The sequence below is a fragment of the Lactuca sativa genome, chromosome 5 (genome assembly GCF_002870075.4).
Source record: "Lactuca sativa cultivar Salinas chromosome 5, Lsat_Salinas_v11, whole genome shotgun sequence".
Classification (NCBI taxonomy): domain Eukaryota; kingdom Viridiplantae; phylum Streptophyta; class Magnoliopsida; order Asterales; family Asteraceae; genus Lactuca; species Lactuca sativa.
In genome coordinates, this window is record NC_056627.2 from 143,964,936 (window position 1) to 143,978,743 (window position 13,808).

Genomic DNA, 13,808 nt, shown 5'->3' on the forward strand with positions numbered 1-13,808 from the left:
GATAATTTTCTTGTCTTGATAACTCTATCCTGCTTTATCGCTTATTCAGCATATAACCGTCATATCTCTTGATTCAATTCAGAGGACTTATCATTCTCTCTTTCTTGATCTTATTAGATCAAGATGCCTCCAAGAAAGAGACCCAACTGCAAGACCAACAACCCTCCGCCACCACATCCTCCTCAAATTGACCTTGTAGTATTCCAGGCAGCTGTTACAGCCGCGGTGGCAGCTACCATGTCTCAACGGAACTCCGACGGTTCCGGTGGTTCGGGAGGTGATACCCAAACCCAAAACCAAGAAAACAACCAGGGACGCCGGAAAAAGGGTTCCTATAACGATTCCATGAACACAAAACCCCCGTCCTTTGATGGCACTGGAGGTGTCATTTCCCTCACCTGATGGTTCGAGAAGATCGAATCCATCTTTGAAATCTGCGCCTGTTCAGATTCAGACAAGGTGAAGTTTGCCGCCTGCACCTTTATCGACAAAGCCTTGACTTGGTGGAACGGCCGAGTCAAATCTCTAACCTTACCTGTAGCCAACGCCATGGGTTGGGAAGCCATGAAGGAACTTCTGCTGGCTGAGTACTGCCATCGGGGTGAAATGCAGAAGTTAGAACATGAACTTTGGAACTTGAAGATGAAAGGTTCCGACATCACTGCTTATACTTCCAGGTTCGACGACTTGGCATTACTCTGCCCGGGAATGGTTACCCCAGAGAGTAAGAAGATAGAGAGATTCATCTGGGGGCTGACCTAGCCAACTAAAGGAAACGTCATAGCTGCGAGGCCGGATACATACGACAGCGCCAAACGCCTAGCTCAAATCCTAATCGATCATAGTGAAGACCTTGAGGAGGCAGCTACCACTCCTGAGCTGACAGTAAGGAGTGGGGAGAAAAGAAAACTTGGGAAGAAAGAGAAAAATCAGACATCGCATGAGTCTTCAAAGAGACAGCAAACGGTGGCAGTTCATGCTGCCACTTCCCCTGCGATTGTTTCTGTTGTTGGATCCTCAACTCGGAAACCTACCAGTAGGTATACTGGAAGCCTTCCTAGTTTTGACAAGTGCAACTATCATCATATTCCTTCCGGCCCATGTATTGAAGTAATTTGCAGCAAATGTGGCTTAAAGGGTCACATGGCGAAAAACTGTAAGACACCAACTCAATCAACGTGTCAAACTTCCGGAGCGGCCATTGGTCGGGCCTGCTATGGTTGTGGAGAAGTTGGGCATCTTATGCGAAACTGTCCCAAGGCTGTAACACCTGGAAATACTGGAAGAGTTCTAGCGATAAGACAAGAGGAGACAGCCACTGATCCCACCGTTGCCACAGGTATATTTCCCCTCGTTAAATTTATATGCCGGTGATTCTTTTCGATTCTAGCACCGAAAGAAATTCGTTAACCATCCATTTGAACATTTTCTAACCCCGTCGTTCGCGAGTAGCCGAAAATGTATATCTTCGAGATGGTTATCACATGAGAACGAGAACGCTTGTGCTATATCTGTAGATTGTATTCTCAATCCGAACAATTATTCTTTTCCATTCGATCTATTGACAAACTTTTTATGAAATACTTTGATGTCACCCTTAGCATGTAATGACCGAGCCTCATTCATGCTGTCATTCCTAGATTCGAGAAAACCGTTCGTTCTAACTTTCCTCCGACCCGACTCTCATGATCTTCGTGCATCAAAGCTTAAAAATTTTTCCCGTGTATCCCTCGTCCGAGTAATCATCGAGAAACGAAAAGTCTACGATTCTTTCCCCGATACTATTTCCAAAGAATTCTTGAGAATTCTTTCTGAACGCGTAGTCCAGTCTCGCATCGACCTAATCCCGGGAATTTCCTCGTAGCCAAACCTCAGTAAGCACGATGTGTGCAAGTCAGCAATCAGGGCATGATACGATCACTACGAGGTAGTAGTGGCGCCCTTCGGTCGAACCATTTTCTTGGTCCGTAGATAAGTAAAGCAGTCATACTCGTAAACCTTTCCAAAAGCTAAGGCAATAAAGGATTAGTCGACACTGGGAACACCCATGGAAACCTGTCGATTCTTGGGTTCCGCTGACTATAATCGTAGACTCATGTAGAAGTTTCCCTTAGAACCATCGGACCCTTAGTTACTCTACCATGTGAAAATGTACCCACTTGTTGGAGGTCTTACCCTGGAAAGACATAATACGCCTTGGGAAGTGCGGAAAACTTAACTTGTGGAACCTTAGACTCTTCGAGATCCTCGTTAGGAATCGATTCCATAGCCCTCTCCGAGCTATCTTCAGGACTCAGTAGCAACCATTTGATATTCCGCATATTTATTCGTAAGGCTTGCCGACCAGACAAAAACCTTAGTCACCCTTGACGAGGACAAAACCGATAAAAATCCGAACCTTCATGGATGAATCAATTGAGATAGTGGATGGAGAGGTTAACCATGCGTAACAAAGCCACATCCTGACAGTGAGGTTTCGCTGGAATGACAAGTGGAGACCCGATTCCACTTAGGAGCTTGAAGACCCGAAGCAGTAGATTCATTCTCATATCTCTTTTCACTTCGTGATCTGTATTCGAATCTTTGAATTTCGGGACGAAACTCCCTCTAACGGGGGGATAATGTAACAACCCGAAATTCATACACCTAAATGTAACCCTTCTCGCGACTTGTTCCGATCATCCAATCGCTGTTTCCGATTTCATTTCCAATTCCGGCATTTTATTAAGTCATTAATGTATATTTTATTTTATGACTTAATAAGTGTCTTAATACCCTTAGAACTCATTCTAACGCCTCGTATTAATGATCGGAACATTTCTAGAATCAACCATATCGGATTACGGTAAATAGGCCGGGTGCGACCAAAAGCCCCGTCTGACGCCGGTATCGGGTAGAATTCTACCGTGTCCCGAACTTGGACAATATTTAAAGTGACCCAAGTCTTCATTTTGAAGCTTTTGCTCCATTCTACAACTTTCACTCCAACCTCTCTCCTCAAACTAGAATTAAAGGTCCAAATCTCAAGTTTAAGGCTTCAAATCACCAAGGTACCTTCCCTAATTTGTTATGCAACCTCTCTAGCCTTCAAATTTGAGTTTAAACCATGGATTAGGACCATTATCATGAGTTTACGGCCATAGAACAGTCCTAGGCCATAAACTCATATAAATGGGGTTTTTGGAGCAACAAAACCCTTCCAAACCACAATTAGACCTTGAATATGGCTAGATGACTTTATGAAATGGAACTAGAATGCCTCAAACCATGATTCAGAGCCTTGTATATGAGATTACAGCCCTGGAAGGTGCCTAGTCCGTAAACACATATTTAAAGGGTTTTTAAGCCCTTTAACCCTTCCAAGACACAAACAAGACTTAGATAGGACTTTTAGAATATTGATTATGGACCTATAACACCTTAGAAATGAATTTTGAGGGGTTTGTGTGAGTTTACGGCCAAGGCATGTGCTTGGGCCATAAACTCCTTAAACATGGGTGTAAACTCATTTTCAAGGTGTTAGAAAGCCATCCAACACCACCAAAAGCCTTGTAATAAATCATAGAACCAACCAAAAATAGTTTAAGGACCTTAAACACATCAAAACTCTTCATTTGAGAGTTTACGGCCATAGAAGGTGCTCCAAGGACATAAACTCCTAAAAGCTTGTCTTATTGTACCCAAAATCATTTTAAGGCTTGTAGGAATTTTTAGAATCACATGTGATTAATTTTGGGACCTTAAAAACAATTATTCAAGGGAATATGAGAGTTTACGGCCATAGGCCCCATGCCAAGGCCGTAAACTCCCTTAAGTGTTGTATTTGGTGATTTTAATTCATTCCAAGCCTTAGGTAAAATTATTCCAAGCATTCCCATGTGATATTGGCCATATATGACCCATTAAGCACCATAAAACACCCGGACATGAGTTCACGGCCGTGAACTCATGTGGTTATGTGTTTAGAGGCTGAAAACTCATTAGGAAGTTTACTCTTGGGGATTAAACCCAAATCGCATTTCCCTCGCTTCAATTCCCGTCCGTAGATGTCACCCGGGTCACGCCAAACACCCGTTTTGAGGTGTTTTCCTTCGTTGGATTTTAACTTCATGTCTAATTAGAGTTTGTGAATCTAATTAGATATATTTGTATGCCATTTCCTGTTACATAGGAACCTCACTTATTATCAGGCCTCGATTCGACATTTAGCATCCGAAATCGACACATTTCCGTGTCCGGTGAGTTCATACCCCTACCCTTTTCAATGGTTTTTCAACGTTTTCAGGGGGGAATACAAGCAAAAGTACAAGAATATTTTGTAATCAATTACATGATTCCAGTTAAATGGTTTCATAATTGTACATTTTTAAGAATTGAAAACCTTTTAACAAACTGTTTTAACTTGCAGAGTTGTTTGTTTTAACCCGATTTTCAAATCTTATTATACACTGTTATATTGTGTACTTTACATTTGATTGTTCACACTTAAACTGATAGAACACATAAGCCATTGTAATATCTGATATCAAACACTAAGGTTCGAGTGTAAAAGACAAACACCATCAGAAAACATAAAAGATCTGTATGTCCTTAACAATACACCTAGGCTCGAGTGTGGAAGATAAACACCATCATGACACACAAATCAACTGTAACGTCCTTAATAATACACCTAGGATCGAGTGTAAAGGATAGTCATCATTAGATAATACCTAGGCTCGAGTGTAATGTCCTTAATAAAACACCTAGGCTCGAGTGTAAAGGACAGGTATGTAGAACATAGCTAGTCGTAAATACTACTATCCTAGTCGAAAAGTAAAGAGTAATCTTAAAGATTGGAGACACGTCCTTGTAACACTTCCATGGCACGAGATAGTGGAGAACTAACCCTATAACCAGAATCTCCGAACGTAGGAGAGCGTGGCTTGAGTGTATAGATCTATACGGGACTGACAATCCCACACCTGACTGCTAGCTACAGCCGAACCGAAAGGTTCAAGGGTGACGAAAGTCATAAAAAGGATACTGGCCATGGTTCAAGTCATATGCAGTCTGAGGATGGTTAAGGACTCGCAATCAGGATTATTAGCACTTTACGAGTATTTATTAGTTTTATGTACGTAATAAAACTAATGTAAGTTCAAGAATGATAGGCACACATACACACACATTCAGGAAAACATGGGGTTTTCCTGGGAAGAACACTGAATATAACTAGAATCAGTAATGATATTCATACTCATACATTCAGGAAAACATGGGGTTTTCCTTGGGAGAACATTGAACATAACCAGAACCGGTAAAGATACACACACACAGTTAGGGAAACATGGGGTTTTCCTAGGAAGGACATCGAACATAATCAGAATTGGTAATAGTTCACACACACACATAGTCAGGAGAAAATGGGGTTCTTTCTGAGTAATAGTAGTACGTAACTAGAAAAGTATAACAAGTTAAATAACTGAACTACAATTTACAAGAACAATCATGTTTTCATCGTACATCGTTTACTTTACTATTGGATTTGGAAACTAACTTTACATAAGAAAATATGGGATTTTCTTGGATAACCACTTTTTCAGGAAACCAAAGGAACTCGTACATTTTCAGAAAAACAAAACCGCTTATGAACTCACCAGCTTTATGCTGATTTTCAAACCACTTGTATTCTCAGGTCCGTGTTAGACAGGTACCCGAAGATCCTTTTGTGCGAAGACGGAGTTCTCAGAAGACTCGTTTCATGTTGTTTATATATACTATGTATCACTTGTATAACTTGTGCTTTTGAAACAAATGTAAAACTTTCATATATATGTAATGTAATGGTTGATTTACTTTACTTACTATGTACATTGGATTTGATACTCAACGTGGAGTCAACCCCGGAAATGTTTCTGCCTTCGGTTTTCGGGGTGTGACAACACTAGGATTTACTATACGAACGAAACACACACATTGAATAACTATAATAGGTATAGTTTACGAGGAAATCATGAACATTTACATACTAGAGATACTATATCAAAGAGATACTTTCATATACAAGAACAAATGGACATTTTCATATGTAAATCTATTTTATACTAAGTTTTGTGAGACATTTCACGTACTTTCGAGTATGCATTTTAAGTCCTGCATTATATACCATAATCCCTAGTAGGGGGGAGCGTGATACTTATGTATAGATCTATACGGGATTGACAATCCCACACCTAAGCTGTTAGCTACAGCTAGGCCGGCAGGCTTGGGGTGACAAACATTATAACATTCCAACGCCTGAAGAACGTTGTTATAGGCTGTCTGGGTCATTAGTATGGTTATAAAACTCACATGGAGTATTAGAAACACGTTGGTTTACGGGGTTATCAAATGCCTTAGTGATTTTATATTTATACAAATCTACTACTCTAGGCATGAAAAACACGACCTCATTTCAGTTTTGGAACTTTTAAACTACCACACACTTATGACTAGATACTGGATTTCTAAAGGTAAACATTAAAAAAACAGTCGAGTCTGTGTAGAAGACTACTTTTATACTAGTAGGATATATGGGATTTTCTAGTAACTTTCAAACATGTACAAACCATTTTATTCAGTTTTATACAAACAATTACATTGAATAATTCCAAATGTTTTCTTCATACTTATACAAATAATTACATTGAATAATTCCAAATGTTTTCTTCATATTTATACAAACAATTATATTGAATAATTCTGAATGTTTTCTTCATACTTATACAAACAATAACATTGAATAATTCCTAATGTTTTCCTCATACTTATACAAACGATGACATTAAATACTTATGAACTCACCAGCTTAAATGCTGACCTACACTTTCAAAATAACTTGTATTCTCAGGTGTGACAACCCGAAGTTCATTCCATTATTTGTAACCCTTTTCGTTAATACATTCATCGTTTTCAATTTCGTTTCCGTTTACGTCATTAAAGTAAGTCATAAATGTGGGATTTATATTATGACTTAATGGGTGTCCTGACACGTTTAGAAATCTTGTTAACACCCCATTCTAGTAATCGGAATATTTTTAGAATCGACCATATCGGGTTATGGCAACTTAATCGGGTGCGACCAAAAGCCACGTCTAACGTCGGTATCGGGTAGAATTCCACCGTGTCCCGAACTTGGAACATATTGAAAGTGGATTAAGCTTCCATTTGAAGCTTTTTCACTCTCTCTCTAACCTCTCTCGTCAAACACAAGAGTTAGGTCCAAAATCATCAAATTAAGGCTCCAATTCATCAAGGTAATTTCCCTAACTCATAGATTATCATCCTTAGCCTTCAAATTCGTGTTTAATCAATGGAAAAGGACCATATTCATGTGTTTACGGCCCTTGAACACTCTTGCGCCGTGAACACACATAAAGGGGGTTTTTGAGCCTTAAAACCCTTCCAATCCACCTTTGGAGCTTAGATATGGCTAAATGAATTAAAGGAACGGACTTAGAACACCTTGAATCCAACTTTTGAGGAGTAAACATGAGCTTACTACCCAAGAACATGCTTGGGCCGAAACTCATCTTCATGGGGAGTAAACTCAAATTTGAGTGTTTAATTGCCACTTAAACACACCAATAGCTTTGGATTAAATTCTAGAACCAACCACAATCGATTTAGGTCCATAAACATGATGAAAACCTTCCCTTTAGGAGTTTACAGCTGTAAACCCCCCAATAATGGGTTCTTGGGCCGTAAACTCATATACACTAGTCAAATGATGTCCTAAATCCATTCTAAGGCTTGTAAAATTTGTTTAAATCACATGTGATTGATCTAAGGCCAACAAACATTAATATAATAAAGGTATAGGATCTTACGGCGGTAAACTCCCTTTGATGGTTTCTTTGGTGGTTTAACTCATTCCTATAGCTTAGATTAAATCATAGCAACCTTCCCCAAGTGTTATTTGACCATTTACCATCATAAAACCCTCATCCACGAGTTCACGGCCGTGAAATCATATGGAGTTGGTCTAGGGGCTGAAAACTTCATGAGGAGTTTACTCTTGAAGAGTAAACACATTATCCAAAGCCCTATTCATCCGTAGATGTCACCCGGGTCACTCCAAACACTTGATTTGAAGTGTTTTTGCGTCTTGGAGTGTATAATCATATCTAATTAGTGATTCAAAGTCTAATTAGATACATTTGTATATCAATTCATATTACATAGGAACCTCACGCGTTATCAAGCCCCAAACCGACACTTAACATCCAAACTGTCACGTTTTCTCGCCTGGTGAGTTCATACCCCTACCTTTTTCAATGTTTTTCACTGTTTTCAATGAGGGAATACAAGCATAGTACAAGGAATACTTGTACTCAAAACTTGTTTTACATGTGTTGTGTTTCATATTAAATATGCTTTTAACACTGATAATCGTATCTGATAACAGTTTGAACTTGCAGATTACATTATCGTAGTATTTGTGAAAAACGTTATAAAATGTTGTATTTTATATTTTCACAAGTGGTTTTCCACATTGTAATAGTTAAAAGCATAACCATTGAAATTTGAACATGAAACCTAGTACATTGTTTTGTCCTCGGTATCTCCACAGAGATACGCGAGTGGAGGTTCACCGAATGTAACAAGATCTTTCTGTATTATTACTAGTAAATTTGTTATTCGTATAAACTGGAGACACGTCCTCCGGAACACTCCATAGAGATACGCGAGTGGATGATCGCTTTTGTAACCAAAATCTCTTAGATAGGGAGCGTGACTTGAGTGTATAGATCTATACGGGGCTGACTACCCCACACCTGGCTGGTAGCTACAGCCGAACCGAAAGGGTTCAAGGGTGACGAAAGTCATAAGGTGATATGGACTACTTATTGCTGTATTTAGTGTATCGTATGGTTATAGAACTCGCAATTTGGATAACAGAGATTTACTTGTTTGTAATAATCAGGTTTGTAATCAGTTTACTTTACATTTGTTAGTTTTATGTACATGTTAAAACTAACACATTTCATAAGGATAATCAGGTTTTCAGAATACATCTTTTACATTACATATCAGATCGGTAACCAACTTTTAGGAAAATATGAGATTTTCCTAGGATAACAGTTGTACATAACCAAAATCATGTAATAAACTAGATAACTAAACTTTACAATTAAGAAAATATGGGATTTTCTTGGATACATAACTTTTTTAGGAAACGAAAGGAAACTTGTACATTTTCAGAAAACAAAACCGCTTATGAACTCACCAACTTTATGCTGATTTTCAAACTAATTATATTCTCAGGTCCGCATTAGACAGGTACCCATCGACTCTTTTTGGCGAAGACGGAGTGCATAGAAGATGTGTCTTTACTTTTGTTCATATATACATACGTATAACAACTGTAATACTTGGTTTTCAAACAAATGTAAATTCTAATATGTAATGTAATGTTTGTTTACTTCGCTTACTATATACATTGGATTTGATACTTCAACGTGGAGTCCGCCCCGTAAACCTTTCCGCCTTGGGTTTCGAGGTGTGACAGATTGGTATCAGAGCCCTTGTTTATAGTGAACTAAGTATACCAAACCTTACATGGTATAAGACTATAAACATTAAGGGGCCCAAGTGCTCTGAACTAAAAGTATACTCTAAAATATAAGTATTTTCAAAAAGTATATAAGTATACCCAACCGTCGAGACCCGTAACTACAAGTAGAACAAAACATAAGTAAATGAGTGTTGTATGCTGTGGTTAAACCTGAGAAGTTATGTAGTCGTGTCTAGGATCAATATAGCCTAGCCAACTATATTCATTCGAGACATGACCAACATGTGCTTGGGAGTGACTGTAGTGTTCAGCATGCCTAGAACTTACCCAATACCAAACAATGAACCGTCGTCGTAGTGCGTCACGAAATACTATGGGAGGATTTCTAGAGCCAGCTTCGTTATAGAAATTCGCATTCCAACGTTGCTCCTCGATCTTACTTTTTGCGATAATTTATCTAATTTGATAATTCAATCCTGCTTTATCGCTTAATATTATTAAATATCTGTCATATCTCTTGATCAAATTCAGAGGACTTACCATCCTCTCTTTCCTGATCTTTATAGATCAAGATGCCTCCAAGAAAAAGACCCAACTCAAAGAAAAATAATCCTGCTCCGCCACCACCTCCTCCTCAATTTGACCCTGTGATGTTCCAGGCAGCTGTTACTGCTGCAGTAGCAGCCGCCATGTCACAAATGAACCCTGATGGTTCAGGAGGTGGTCCCCAGTCTCAAAACCAGGAAGGTAGCTAGGGACACCGAAAGGAGGGTTCCTATAAAGATTTCATGAACGCAAAACCCACGTCCTTTGATTGTCATTTCTCTCACCCAATGGTTAGACAAAATCAAATCTATCTTTGAAATTTGTGCTTGTTCGGAATCTGACAAAGTAAAGTTTGCTGCCTGCACCTTTATCGATAAAGCCCTGACTTGGTGGAACGGCCGAGTGAAATCCTTAACTCTACCTGTACCTAATGCCATGGGTTGAGAGGCCATGAAAGAACTTCTTCTAGCTGAGTACTACCCTCGGGGTGAAATACAGAAGTTAGAGCACGGGCTCTGGAACCTGAAGATGAAGGGTTCCGATATTGCCGCAGACACTTCGAGATTTGATGACCTAGCGCTACTCTGTCCGGGGATGGTTACCCCGGAGAGTAAGAAGATTGAGAGATTTATTTGGGGGCTGGCCCAACCGACAAAAGGAAATGTTTTAGCTGCGAGGCCGTATACATATGACAGCGCCAAAAGTTTAGCTCAAACCCTGATTGACCATAGTGATGATGTTGAGGAAACAAATCCCACCCCTGAACCGACCAAGAGGAGTGGCGAGAAAAGGAAATTTTGGAAGCGGAAGAAGGGTCAATCTTCTCAAGGGTCCTCAAAGAAACAACAGACTGCAGCAGTCCATGAAGCTACTACCCCTGTTGCTGCTGCTTCTGTTGTGGGATCCACAGCTCAAACACCTACTAGTAGGTATGCTGGTAGCCTTCCCCAATGTGAAAAGTGCAAATACCACCATAACCCCGGCCCCTGTCGTGAGCTGTCATGCACCAATTGCAGTAAAAAGGGGCACACGGTCCGATTCTGCAAAGCACCAGCCCAATCCGTAAATCAATCTTCTGGAGCAGGTGTTGGTCAAGCCTACTACAATTACGGAGAAGTCGGGCATTTCAAGAGGAACTGCCCCAAAAAGATGACAGCTGATAATACCGGGAGAGTCTTAGCCATGGGACGGGAGGAGGCAGTCGCCGATCATTCATTTCCCATCGATCTTATGCCAGTTTCCATAAAGAGCTTTGATGTCATCATTGGCATGGATTGGTTGAGTCCCAATCATGCTGATATCCTTTGTTACGAAAAAGCCATCCGTCTCAACCTTTCTTCTGGTGAGACTCTCATGATCAATGGCGATAAACTCAGCTCCAACCTTCGTATCATTTCCTGCATCAAAGCTCAGAAACTCTTGAGAAAGGAATGTCAAGCATTCCTAGTCCATGTAATTAACGAGAAACAGGAAGTTAAAGACCTCGCGAGCAACCTCGAAGTTTGTAACTTTCCTGATGTCTTTCCTGAAGAGCTTCCAGGAATTCCTCCCGAACGTCAGGTCGAGTTTCGCATTGACCTAATTCCTGGGGCTACCCCCGTAGCCAAATCTCCGTAACGCTTAGCTCTAGCAGAAATGTAGGAGTTATCCAGTCAGCTCAATGAGTTTCTCAGCAAAGGATTCATCAGACCGAGTTCCTCACCTTGGGGATCTCCGATTTTGTTTGTGAAGAAGAATGATTGATCCTTTCGGATGTGTATCGACTACCGTGAGCTGAACAAGTTAACTGTCAAGAACCGATATCCACTTCCTTGAATCGATGACCTCTTCGACCAGCTTCAAGGGGCCAGCTACTTCTCAAAGATAGACCTTAAGTCAGGGTACCATCAACTACGAGTTCATGAGAGTGATGTTTCCAAAACAGCTTTCAGGACTCGGTATAGACACTATGAGTTCGTAGTGATGCCCTTCGGTCTAACCAATGCACCGGCTGTGTTCATGGACCTCATGAACCGGGTGTTTCATTCCTTCTTAGACAAATTCGTCATTGTGTTCATTGACCACATACTTGTCTACTCCAGAAGCGAAGAAGATCATAAGCAACACTTGAGGTCAGTGTCGGAAACCCTTAGATCCGAAAAACTGTACGCGAAAATTTCCAAGTGTGAATTCTGGATTCGGAAGGTAACTTTCCTCGGTCACGTGGTAAGCGAGGAGGGTATTCATGTGGATCCTTCCAAGATTAAAGCGATAGAGAATTGGTCGGTACTGAAGACACCCACAGAAATTCGTCAATTCTTGCGTCTCACGGCTATTATCAGAGATTTATCCAGAATTTTTGCAGAATCGCCAAACCTTTAACCACTCTGACACAGAAAGGTGTACCCTTTTGTTAGAGTGAAAAGAAAGAAAACGCATTTCAAACCTTAAAGTGAGCCTTTTGTAGCGCACCGGTGTTGTCCCTGCCCGAAGGAATAGAGGACTTCATTGTTTATTGTGATGCGTCTAACCAGGGCTTAGGTTGTGTGCTTATGCAAAGGGGAAAAGTGATTGCATATGCCTCGAGACAGATGAAGGCACACGAGGTCAACTATACCACTCATGACTTGGAACTAGGAGCTGTAGTCTTAACACTGAAGATTTGGAGACATTATCTCTACAGAACCAAGTGTACGAGCTTCACTGACCATAAGATCCTACAACACATCTTTGATTAGAAAGACATAAACATGAGGCAACGACGATGGGTAGAACTACTCAGCGACTATGAGTGTCAAATCCGCTACCATCTCGGCAAGGCCAATGTGGTAGCAGATGCCCTTAGCCGAATGGATAGTTCAAGCCGAAAAGTGAAGACCCTGACAATGACTATCCATTCCCATCTATTCATGCAAATCCGAGAAGCCCAATTAGAAGCCCTTAAACCTGAGAACGTGTCAAGCGAAACCTTGAGGGGAATGGACAAGAAAATCGAGATCAGAGGTGACGGAGTCTACTGTTTCATGGACCGAATCTGGATCCCAAATTCCGGAGGATTCAGGAAGATTGTCATGGAGGAAGCACACAAGACCAGATACTCTGTTCACCCAGGTTCGGATAAGATGTACTTGGATCTCAAGAAACAATATTGGTGCCCAAACATGAAAGCCGAGATCGCTACATTCGTGGGCAAGTGTCTGACTTGCGCCAAAGTGAAAGTCGAGTACCAAAAACCCTCGGTTCTGGTCCAGCAACCCGAGATGCCCGAGTTGAAATGGGAGATGATTACCATGGACTTCATCACGAAGTTACCCAAGTGTCCGAGTGGGTACGACACCATTTGGGTAATTGTCGATCATTTGACAAAATCTGCTCCCTTCATCCCGATCAAAGAGTCATTCAAAATGGAAAGACTCACGCGAATCTACATCCAGGAGGTAGTTCGATTGCACGGTGCACCTGCGTCAATTATCTCTGATCGAGATAGCAGATTTACCTCTAGATTTTGGCAGTCTCTCCATAAGGCTCTTGTAACCAAATTAGACATGAGTACGACCTATCATCCTCAGACTGATGGACAGAATGAGAGAACTATCCAAACTCTGGAAGACATGCTTAGAGCATGTGTCCTTGATTTCGTCAAGTCATGGGACTCACATTTGCCTTTGATCGAGTTCTCGTACAAGAACAATTACCACACTAGTATCAAGGCTACCCCGTTTGAAGCCCTCTACGGTCGCAAGTG